Here is a 12494-nt window from a genome sequence, read left to right as displayed (position 1 = left end):
TCAAATTTCTACAGAATTTATTCTGACAAAATTGTAAATATTAAGAACAATTGAATACAATTTTTTGGCAATGTTAAGATGGAATTCTTTGGGAAGATAACATCATTTTACTGAAGTTCAAAGTTGTGTTCCTTATCAAAATCAATAGCAAATGCTCATCTATAATGCTGTATATTAATCAGATTTTACCTATTTCATCTTTGAAAATGTCTTCATTCAGAGAGAGACTACCAAATACTGATATGAATACCTGAGCATATGGTTTTAATTGAGCATTTTCATTGCTTGGAAGGCATGTATATAATTCTATTAAACTCTTCTGTTTACATTTGCCTTCTAGCATGTCATTACATTGCAGATTAATTGCTTCCAATAGAAGTTTAGGTGTAAGCTCCTCAATTGCATACTTAAATGACTTGAAACATAAAAATTTTCCTTGCACTTATATCCAGATCCAGAAGATGCTTTTAGAACTCTAGTTTGAGCTAGGAAAATATATGTACTGCAGATATGTGAAGGTATGGAGATCTTGCTTCTTGTTTAAATTTTTTGTATGTGTGTGTGCAGTACTGGGGATTGAATTCAGGACCTTGCACTTGCAAGGCAGGTGTGGTGCCACTGAGCTAAATCCTTGGCCCTCTTGCTTTAATTTTTAAAGACAGGAAGTGTGTAAAGCAGCTTGAGGTTTCTTGTGATTCAAATAATTTTAGTTGCTGTTGAAATGGTTTTACCACCATAGAAGTTTGATATGTAAGTGCTGTTTTATCTTTTAGTTTTAGGTTAGAGAAACATCATAAAATCTATAGCAAAAGCTAATTTCCAAAGCCATCCCTAGTTTTGTAACAGTGGTTGAGGACAGTTCTTCTAACCACTTAAGTATGTACAAACTATTCTTAGCTGGAGGATTGTACAAAAAGCTGGCAGAGGGCCATGTTTAGACTTTGGGCCTTAGTTTGTAAAGAATGTTAGTAATTCTCTGCTAAACTACCCAAGTGCACAAAACTATTTATTGGTGGAGCAGAGATTTAAATTTGATCAGGCAGCCTGGCCTCAGAGCTTATTCGCTTGGTGACTATGCAATATTACTTATTGTGCTAGGGTAGCCAGTAGCCAAATCCAGCATGGAGTTTTCTTTTGCCTAACAATTTTTTTCCTTAAAAAGATGCATTACACAATATTTGATACATACAAAACAGTATAAGAAAAGTACAACCAATATCCATGTACTCACCACCCAACTTAAATAAAATACTACCCTACATTTTGAATCCTTTCTGTTGAACTCATCTTGATAACTCTCTCATCTTTCCTGCAACATAATCACTGTCCTAAATATGGTTTTTTCATTTCTATGATTTATTTTTTAAAACAAATTTTATTATGTGTATTCTTATTCTATTTTCTCTTATTCTTATAATATTCAATTGTTTTGTTTCATAAATAGTATATGTATTCTTCTGTGACATGTTCACTTTCTCCTCTCAATTTTGCCAACATATATTTAAAAATTAAATTTGAATGCCTTTTGGTGGGACATATTTTCAGTTATCACTGCCCCACATTGTCTTATACTAATTCATTTCACACATTTTAGTTACCTGCTTGGCCTCTGAAGCCACTTGAGATGCAGCTCCTGATTTAAGATGGCATCCCACATAGCCATTCAAATATTTCTGAAATTTTCCTAATGGAAATTTTATCTGTTATAATGACATAGTATATATAATGAAAAAACTGGGTGCTAAATTTGTGTATATTAATTGGGGAGGAGGGAGTTAAGGGATAAGAAGGTAAAGGGATAGAAAATTATCAAAATATGTTATATAGATGTTCCAATTCCCCAAACATCACTATTGTGTATTGCAAGCTTACACTAATAAACTGTATATATTATATGACATATATATCATATTTATAAAAGCCAATCACTGATTACTTAGGGATGGAGATTCATTAATTGAGAAGGATTTTTCCCCCATATTAGGGATTCAATCCGTAGCCTCACACAGAGGAATTTTTTGAAGGGTGAAATATTTTAATGTGATTATCATTACATGATTATATACAAGTCAAAACTCATCAAATTGTACACTTAAATTGGATGCATTTATTGCACATTATTTCAATAAAATTAGAAGACAAAAAACATTGTATTAACGAGATAATCCCATGGTATTTTTAAAAGTGCTGTCACATAGATAAGAACTTGCCAAGTTTTCTATGGAAGGAAGAATGTATTCTTGGGTGGAAGCAACAATTAATCTCAAGAGATACACATATAGCCAGATAAAAGCAACAAGTGAGACCCATCAGCTTTTCTTGGCCTGGTTCCAGCTGACCAAACAAATATCTGTCTAGCATGTCTTTAGAGAGACCGCACTCATCTCACCTGAGCATTCCAAATCCCATGGTTATGAGCATTCTGCTTTACGTACCAACTTGTGATTTGGTTAGCATGAAACAGGTCCAGAGAATATGGCCATATTTTCAGGCCCTTACAAACAGATCCTTAATGTATGAAGCCCAAGGATCAGTCCCTGGAACACAATCTTCATGACTTGAATTATATCTATTTTAGAAAATATGTTATCCTCCAGTTTAGCATGTCGTAAGTCATACTTCCTTCATACCCTCTGCTCTTCACAGGTACCATGAGAGTACCTCAATCCCATTTCACTTTTCAACTTAATAACAAGACATTAAGGCCAAGGTGAAGACTTGGCAATCATAGGTGCCAATTAAAGTATTTTCCAATAAAATCCTTTCTTTCTTTCTGATAACCGGGTTAATAAACACAATGAGTTTTTTTGTAGGTTATCTGACCTCTCACAATATTTCACATTTAAATAATTATTCATAGCCTACTTCATTTTAGACAAGGCAAAAGATGTTGCCATCCACAGTGAATTTCAAGATTTTTGTAGGGGATTCTGGAAAATTCATCAAATTAGGATATATCAGCAATTTTCAAAATAACCAAATATGTCGGTGTAGAAAAACTATGCATATAAATTCTTTAATTATCTCTCCTTTTGGATTAATTTTAGCCTCATGGTGTGAGAATGAATCTGTACTTGCACTGCTGCCATAATATTTGATGGCAGTTCCACTTGGCTCTTTCCTCAGCCTGAGTTCAGAGCAATATGGCAGTTCTGTGATGTGGACATAGTTTCCATGCTAAAGCCATCCATTTTAATAAAGTAAAGGTCTAGCCCATTGAGCCTAGTTGAATACAGCTGTTGCATTGATCTCTTCTGATGCTACAGCCATTGAGTTCATTTCCTTAATCACATTTTCCATACGGGTAAAAGCATGAAGCTGCTTGATATCTTCCAGAGTGCATGCATTCTAATTTCAGAATTTAATCAAATGGAACTGGCTTCCTGACAGAATAAACAGAGCAAAATACTGTATCCAGACCAGCTGCCAAGCTAGCAGCTTGAATTTATTTTTCCTTGCTTTGCTAAATGTATCTTGAATTTTTGAAAACATAGCCCAGGTTTACGAAATTTAACATTTTTGAATCAAGACCAGTCACCTCTAATATTCCTCTCTAAATACAGCCATTAAATTTCTAAAGTCAGGTAGCTGAGTTAATCCTTTCTCATATCCCTGTAGCCAGAGGAGAAAGCATATTCCTTTTTTTTCCCATTGAACACAGGAATTGTGTACATAAACTCTTGCCATTTGAGTTAATCTAATAGCAGAGAGTGACTGTAAATATCTATATATTTTTTATGATTACTAATTTTGTTTTTCTTATTTTATTTGTAGAATCTAACTCATATCTAAAATCATTTCAGGCATTCTCTCTGCCTCTTTAAAAAATATATTATTCCATATATATATATCTTAGTTTTATTTATAATATATATTCAGTGTAGCCACAAGAATACATACAGAGAAATAAAAGAGTCAGCTGAGTGGAAGCACCCATTTTTCAACCTACCTGGCTCATGAAAGAAGGTTTGAGGTGCTGGGCATGGTGGGGCACGCCTGTAACCCCAGCACTCCAGAGGCTGAAGAAGGAGGATGCTGCAAGTTGGAGGCCAGCATGGTCTACATAATGACTTCAAGGACAGCCTACACAGAAAGACCTTGTCTCAACAAAACAAAGGTTTGAGGAGATACAGAATTTCTGGATCATGGCAAATTCTAATTTTTCTATTTGCAAAATGATCTTTTTGCTGCCTATGTGTCCTTTTAACCACAAATACCTTATTTATGCTTAGGCAGTAATTTCATTTACCCTTTAACTTAATACCAGGGATGGTCTTCAGAGAGTGCATGTATGGGTTGAGATGGACTATCATTCAGCTAGGAGATATTTAGAAATGCACGTAGCCTCAAATCTAATAGACAGCAATTTCCCACAAGTATTTTGTTGTTATTTTGATTTTTTTCTTTGATTTTTAAAGAAAAATTCATGGCAATCCTCCTACCTTAGCCTCCTGAGTGCTGGGATTACAGATGTGTACCACCACGCCTGGCCCACAAGTAGTTTATTAAACTCTTCTCCCTGAAGACCTTTGAATTCTCTTTCTGTTGACATCCCCGGCCCAGTTTCCAGGCTAACTTGTAGTTATATATATTTTATATATATATATATATATATAAATAATATATATAATATATATATTTAAATTTAGCTCAGCTATCATTTCTTTTCTCTTCTCTTCAGATTCTTCACATTCCTTCTTGATTTCAAATACCATCCATATGTTAAGGACTCTCATTTAAATCTCTGCTTGCTCTTCTCTGAGATTCAGACATTTATGTACAACTGTTTATTCAAAATCTCCCCTTAGATGGCATCTTAAGTTAACATGCCCAAACACAACTCATCACCCCTCCTTCAAAAAACACAAACCTGGCACTAATAATGATTTATTAATTCAATCTCTACTAAACCTAGTGATTTTTTAAAAACAGTAACCCTACATAGCAGCACAGTTTGTGATAGCTAAAACTTGGAAACAGCCCAAATGCCCATCAACTGGAGACTGGGTAAAGAAAATGTTGTTTTTAAAATAAAATGGAGTACTACTCAGCCATAAAAAATGAGAAATTAGAGACATTTACAGCTAAGTGGATGCACATTGAGGCAATACTCTTAAGTGAAATAAATAGGACTCACATGTGTAAATACCAAATAGTTTCTCTGGTGTGAGAAACTGAAAGTGTAAATAAGGACTAAAATGTACAATAGATAATGTGAAATAGGAAGAAAAGGGGCAAAGGGGAAGGAAGTGGGAGGGCTAGGGGAAAGGAAAGAAGGGAATGGAATTAATATGAGAAAATGGAAAAACAGGAACAAAATCTTTGCAAATGGGGATGGGTGGAGGGGTTGAAGGGAGGGCTGGGCAAGGGTGAAAAATAAGAACCAAGAGAGACTATGTAAAGGTGCAAATTTCCAACGATGAATGTCATTATATTGTATACCTAAAATGTACCAATGATTAGAATGAATAATCAATAATGCAAAATAGGAAGAAAATGTCCAAAGGGGTAGGGGTAGTGGGAGGGGCAGGGGAAAGGAAAGAAGGGAAAGGAAAAATGATGAGAAATGGAAAAAATGGAAATAAAGTCTTTGTAAATAGGGAAGGGTGGAGGGGTTGAAGGGAGGGCTAGGAATGGGGAAAATATAAGAACCAAGACGCATCATGTAAAGGTACAAGTTCCCAATGAGAAATGTAAAGTGTTGTATACCTAAAAAGTACCAATAAAAGAATTTAAGAAAAAAAAAACAGTAATCTTTTAGCATCTCGTAGTTTAGGTGAGTCAGGGATGTGAGAGGAGCTTTACTGAGCGTTTCTGTTGCCAAGTTTCTCTTAAGATTGTAGTCAAGATGCTGGCTATTGGATAGTTCCAATGGGAATGGAAGATTCTCTCCCAGATGGCTCACTCATATGGCTGGTCAATTGGTACAGTCTGTTGGTGGAAGACCTCAGTTTTGCTCCACATGGATCTCTCCACAGGACTCCACAGAGCTGCCTGAGTATTTTCACAATATGTGGCTAGCTTTGTCCAGAGCAGGCAATCAGAGAGAGAGAGAGAGAGGGAGAGAGAGAGAGAGTAAAAAGGAAGCTACAGTATCAACTTGACCTGGCTTCAGAAGGCAAACATAATCAAAGTCTCAGTATTCTATTTATCACACAGGCTAACCATGATTCAGTGAGGATGGGTAGTACATAACTGTGGAGGCCAGAAAATGAGATCATAACTGGGGCCATCTTGGTTGGTTACCACTACTGTTTGTCTAATTACACATACCAGAAACCTGAGAATCATCTTTGACACCCCCTCTCTACCAACTCTAGTCAATACCAAGTCCAATCTACCTCATCTGTACTTTGATTCTATTAACTGTTACTACTGTGCTCCAAGCTACCATTATCTATATGCTGTCTGTCATCCACAGTAGATTTGAGAGTATTCTCTCTCAGCCTATTCTGTGTCACTTCAACCTGTTTCCCACACAGGCATCAGCAACACTTTAAAAATGCAAATTGATTGTATTGCTTTTCAACTAAATAGCTTTTAATAGTTTCCTTTTGAATACACCAGATGTGTGAATCTGGAAAAGTTAGCATTTTTAGACTCATTTTGTTCCTCTTTAACATGGTAATGAAAAAGCTACCTCATAGAATTGTCGTGAGGATCAATTTAAGCAAAGTATTTAATCATGGAAAAGTGCCTGGCCTGGAAGAGAACCAGTGCTCAATGTGTCTGTTGAAGAACAGAAGTCTTTTTGTTGACACCTATTTCTTGCTTTGTTGACATCAGAAAGAGAACTCTTCCTGAGAGGAGAGGATCAGCCTGATAGCTTAGGGAGGTGTGATGAACTATACCTTCCATGATAACAGAGAAGAAGCGTTATTAGACTGTCAGTTACCATTTCTTTGGCTCTGTAGCAAGAAATAAAGAAGAGTGTGACAAGAGGGAGAGGGGGTAGGAGGGCCCGGCCTCGACACAGTACCAAGACACCATAAGAAGGGATTCTCCTTGGTATTGTGAAATTTCCTCCAATCCAGTAACTTAAGCTTTCTAGGGTAAAGAACCTTCCTTAGGGCTGGGGATTTAGCTCAGTGGTTCTGCTGCCTGCCTCAAAAGCGCAAGGACCTGAGTTCAATCCCTGGTACAAAAAGAACCTTCCTGAGAACCAATTGAAAGAGATAGTCTCTATTTATAAAAAAAGTATATATATGTAATATATACACAAGTTTATATCATATGAATGTAAAACTTGGTAAATAATTTCAGGGAGTCTGTGGTCATATTTTTATGTTCCAAACACAGAGCCTCCTCCTTGATGATCAAATCTAAAAGTTACTTTGTAACAACAACAAGATAAGGAATCACCTCATTCAGCTATTTTAGGTTTGTTCTATGGGTCACTTAATAAAAGACTAAGGCACATGCTGGTTCTCATATGTGGTTCTGTTAATATCACGTCCCAACTTTTAACATTGATATTTTCCTTGAACAAAATGTAGTAAAGTGGCCCAAATTAATGCCAAATTTTGGACTGTTTGGAAACACATAGTTTATTTTAAAAGAAAAGACCTAAATAAAAATCCAAGCATATTTCTAATTTGAGAGAACTCAAATACTTACTGATTTCCAACCAGAAGTCCAAAGCTTATTTGGTGAGACACTGTCTCAGAAAAAAAAATTTGAGGAGAAAGGAAAGATTTCAAAACTAGTCTACAGCACTTGGAGACTGTGAGTGCTTTTGTATAATGTTTAAATAGGTGGACTGTGCATGAAGCAAGGGTAGAGTTTGCACCCAGCTTCGCTGGGAGGGCGTGGCAATGGCATCAAGCTCAATGAGAACAGCTGGCTTCTGCTGCACCTAGGGATCAGCCTTCCTTTTGTCCTTTTGCTGCCTCACATTGCGGGAACCGTTAGGAACTATTTTTGTTATTTGTACTGCTCAAATGACAAACAGGAAATCCTGAGTAGACAATAAAATGGGAACAGTGAAGCACCTGAAGCAAAACACTTTCATGGGGTTACAGTCCATGGGTTTCAGAAAAGAACTCAATCAACACTCTTCACTGGTGGCTTCCTCAGTTCTGGGGACCAAATATAGTAAAATGTTAAGGGAAACTCAGAGCTTGACAGAGGGAAAGAGATAGGTTCTAATTCCAGTTTTGTCATTTTTAGAGGAAAGTTCTGTGTGACCCTCACCGCTCAGCTCAACGCTCTATTATGAGGCATCAGTTCAGGTAATAATGAAACATGTGTGAGAATCCTCTTCCAAGAGCCTCCACATTTCAAAAAAGATAATTCCTGGGAAATACAAAGAAATAAGTTTCTATTCTCCTATGCTGGGTGTTCATGGTTTCCATCATTTTCCTGAGCTCCTTTATTATTTTTATCTACATCTGCTTTAGAGTCACTTAGCATGTCTTTCATTATGGTCACCATCTCTGTAGTTATCTGCAAAATTATTTCTGCTTTGATTTTTTTCTAGAGCCTTGTTCATTTGTTTTTTTACTTCTGCTGTTACTGCTTCCAAGAGCCCAGGTGGGTGGCTTTTGGATTTTTCTACCTCAATTCCATCTAGGTTTGCCTTTGGTGAGCTGAAAGTCTGAGGGGGTAGTTGCATCTTGTGAAAGTGACTTCTCATTTTCCTTTTTTTAGAGTTAGTTCCTGGGTTGGTGCTTTTAAATTGCTTATGGTGAGTAGCTTTACTGCTAATATTTAGAACTCAGGAAATGACTACTTCTCAGACGTGTCTTCCAGTTGTAGCTGGTTTTTGGCTTTTGAATCTGTTGCAAGATCCTACCTATTCAATTTATTGAGGACGGGAAGTTGCTGCCTACTTGGGCCAGCCCCTGGCTCTTTGGCACTGGCCTATAGTATTTTTTGTTTTGTTTTGTTTTGTTTTGTTTTTGGTACCCAGGATCAAACTTGGGACCTTGTGCTTGCGAGGGCAGGTGGCGGAACCACTGAGCTAAATCCCCAACCCTGGCCTATAGTATTTTTTAAGACCCTTAGGTAATCTCCGACTTGGTATACCAGGACAACTGCTTAGCATAATTATGTCACTTGAGTAAAGTAGTACAATCATCAATAACAATAACATCAAACACAGCCTAGAAAATGACGAACTATGTAACCATTAATTTGCCACCTTTAATCATATGAACTAGATTTGTGGCTATATAACAAAATCTAAAACTAACCCAAAAATTGTAGCCAGAAAATTGTAAACAGTAAATAAGCCCTCAATATGGCAATTTTACTCTTAGGGGAAAAGATTTTAAAGGGGTTATGGGGCGGCAGATAGAGAAATAGAAGGAGAGGAGGAGATTAGAAGCAAGGCTAGAGGACAAAGGAAGATCATGAAAACTTTGGGAAACTAACAAAAAAGATATGAGGGAAAGAGAGAAGGAAGAAATAAAAACAAGAACAGAACAAAACAACAACAACAAAAACTAGAAACCATGTTCAAACTCATATAAATACAAGAACAGATAATTGAGGGAAAAAAATCAAAACAAAAACCAGAAAACAGGAAAAAGAAAAAAAATCCAATTTAAGGGATGTCTCTGCTGTCACTGGTAGACAATGTGGGAGACAGAGTCCAGATCTGAGTTGATTAATCCCAGCAAGGCAGTCATAGCTTTATGGTGGGGTAGTGGATAATCTCAGCAACCCTGCACCTTTAGTTTAACTGAAGCTCAGGCTAGTTTTTAACTGTGAGGCTAGAACAGGATTTGTTGAGCCTGCAACTGTGTATATGCCTCCTGCTGGCTTGAACTTGTCTCCCTGCCAACTTGAACTCAGCAGCCTCACTACGATACTGGGAACCATTAGATGGAGCCAGCTGGCAGCTGTTGAGTTCCAAGCTCAGTTAGCCCCTCTCCAAGATGGCTACCAACCAATTGCCCTCTTCTGGGGGATATCTGAATCCAAATAACTCACCAGCCACTACAGTCTACTGTGTTCTCTGCTCTGTTTCATTGGTGTGCTTCTCCTTGGAGGTCTCTGGGTTTGCCAGTAGTCACCATGAATCTGCAGGTTTGAGCTGCTCTTCTCATGCAGTGAACCCAGGCTCAGAGAGAAAGTGACATCTGCCACCTCCCTTCTCTTTGTTGAAGCCTCTTTCTTCACTCTCCCTATGGGCTTCAACTCTTGCTTCAGATCCTTCCCGGATCCTGGGGACCCACTTCCCTCCTTGTTGTCCTCCTCATGCCACTGTATTACAGGACACCAAATCTCAGAAAGTCTCTTTTTCTGCTGCTCACCACTCTGCCATCTTCCTGACAAGTCTCTATTCTCTGACAGTTAAAAATGCCAAGTACTGTGACCCTCCTGGTGACAGGGAGGACTCTATCTTTAGGTAAAGAGTGGACCTAGCAGCCTGGTCAGAGGCAGGTGCCCAGGGCATTTTCCATCCTTTGCTCAGTTTTGTTGCTGTGTGCCCTCTCGGGCTGGCTAATTCCGTCCCCAAACATCTGCTTGTTAACAAGTTAGGAAAGTACACCTGATTTCTGTTCTCTCAGGGATATTGAGAGGACTTGTGAAGGGCTATAATGAAGGGAACTGGGAGAATCTCAAGACAGAGAATATTTGATTGTCTGGGTTGTGCCTATGAGCAAGCTCAGATGTGAAGAAGGGCGGACAATGGCCTGGGGCATCAGCAAACGGCAGCAAACGGCAGGCCCCAAGCACTGTCCAGTCCACTCTGCCACTCTTCAGCCTAGTGGACAAGAATGCAACCCATCTCCATTTTAGGCTGATTAGGGGAATAAGCAGGAAGAGAGGGATGTGGCCTCGCAGGCTTTCTGGCCACGGCCTCCAAGCTACATCCCAAAGAGGAAAATGGCTGTTAATGGGAAGAGAGGGTTGATATCAAACACTCAGATAGCATCATGAATCTACTCCTATCTGCCCAGAACAGTTAAAAAAAATGGCTGATAATCTTGTTGGATGGCAGGATAAAATTTATTTTTTTTAGAATTGTTTCTTCCATTGGTGTCTCAATTGTGTGGCAGCCACAATATATTTGTAAAACACATGATTTGTCCTCTATTTTCTTTAGCAACCAACAGTTCTGTGAGATCTACTCAATTAGGATAAGTTAAACCTCAGGAACCCAAAAACTGCAATAGTTCAAGCAAAATACTTTAATTCTGTCTCTCCTAAACTGAACAACTTAGTAAGCAGCTCTCCTCCACACAATTATTCAAGGACGTGAATCTCCTCCCTATTGTTTCTGTGTTTAATTTTGAGTGGTAGCCTCACATGGATCATAGCTAGGAGAAAGGGGAAAATGTATGAACCCTTCTGACCTAGTTTTAAGACATCAGGCAGGGCTGGGGATTTAGCTCAGTGGTTCCGCTGCCTGCCTCGAAAGTACAAGGTCCAGAGTTTGATCCCCGGTAACCGGCCCCCCCCAAAAAAAAACCATCAGGAAGAACATGAAATGAAACACATCACTCCTATCACATTCCATCTAAGGGAACTTAGTCACATCTTCACACAAGGTGGTGAAAGGCAATATAGCTGGCCTGCCTCGTGCCTTTCCTCTCTCTCCCAAGTTCAAAAATTCTTGGTAGCTGCACAGCTTGACGGGGATCTAGGCTATGAAGAGTAGATGTATGTCAATGCATAAGATTAGATGGAGATATTGATAAAAGCCCTTTATATACTCTCTTTGCTAGCCTTCTCAGATTATTTTCCTCTGTAGCAAACATTTTTCCAATACCCTCTGCCTTCTATTATTTTAGGATTCCTTATGGTGTTCACTGCTTCAGTATGGTTAGTCTATAGAGAATATGAGTCTGAAGGGCAAAAAAGGTCCAGATTGAAGCAACTGTGTTTGGTTATTTCCTGTATTGGCACATATGACTACTGCCTCCCTCCTACCAGAACTCCTACAGAAAATCATCATGAAATCAATCATTTTGTGTGATGCAAATCAAATGTTTCCAAATATCACTAGCCTGTGAACTCAAGCTTGGGATTCCTTAAGATTCAAACCTAAATCCTAGTAATTCTTGGCTTTGATTATTTGTAAAAGTAATTATAGTCACTTATAAAGTCCCAGCCTTTAACTTCTGAGAGTCCAGGGTTAGAGGCATATATCTGACATATATTTCAGAGCAACCTTCTCTGGCCTCTACTGCTCTAATATTCACCCCTTCTATAGGATTCTCCCCATGCCAATGAAAGGATATTAAGCCCCTACTGGTCATAGTCCTCTATGTCTCAAGCTTCTTGATCTGCAATGATTGAGCTGGAGAAATCCTCCTTTATTACTTCACTTACTTAGGAGACTCCCAGAGCAGTTTCTTGGGTCTCCAGGTGTTGCCAAGTCTAACTAAAAAAGATGACTTTTTTTAGTTCTACACACTTCTCAGGGTTGAATGTGGCCCCAAGATGACCGGCTCTGGGTAAGACCAAGGGCTGTGTAGACTTGCACATGTTTTGATCCTAGGCACTGACACTCATTCTATATATTTTCACAGTTTCATATA

This window comes from Heterocephalus glaber, unplaced genomic scaffold (genome assembly GCF_053883595.1).
Source record: "Heterocephalus glaber isolate CG9 unplaced genomic scaffold, H.glaber_assembly_v1.0 deba00001429, whole genome shotgun sequence".
In the NCBI taxonomy this organism is placed as follows: domain Eukaryota; kingdom Metazoa; phylum Chordata; class Mammalia; order Rodentia; family Bathyergidae; genus Heterocephalus; species Heterocephalus glaber.
This window is presented reverse-complemented; position numbering follows the sequence as displayed.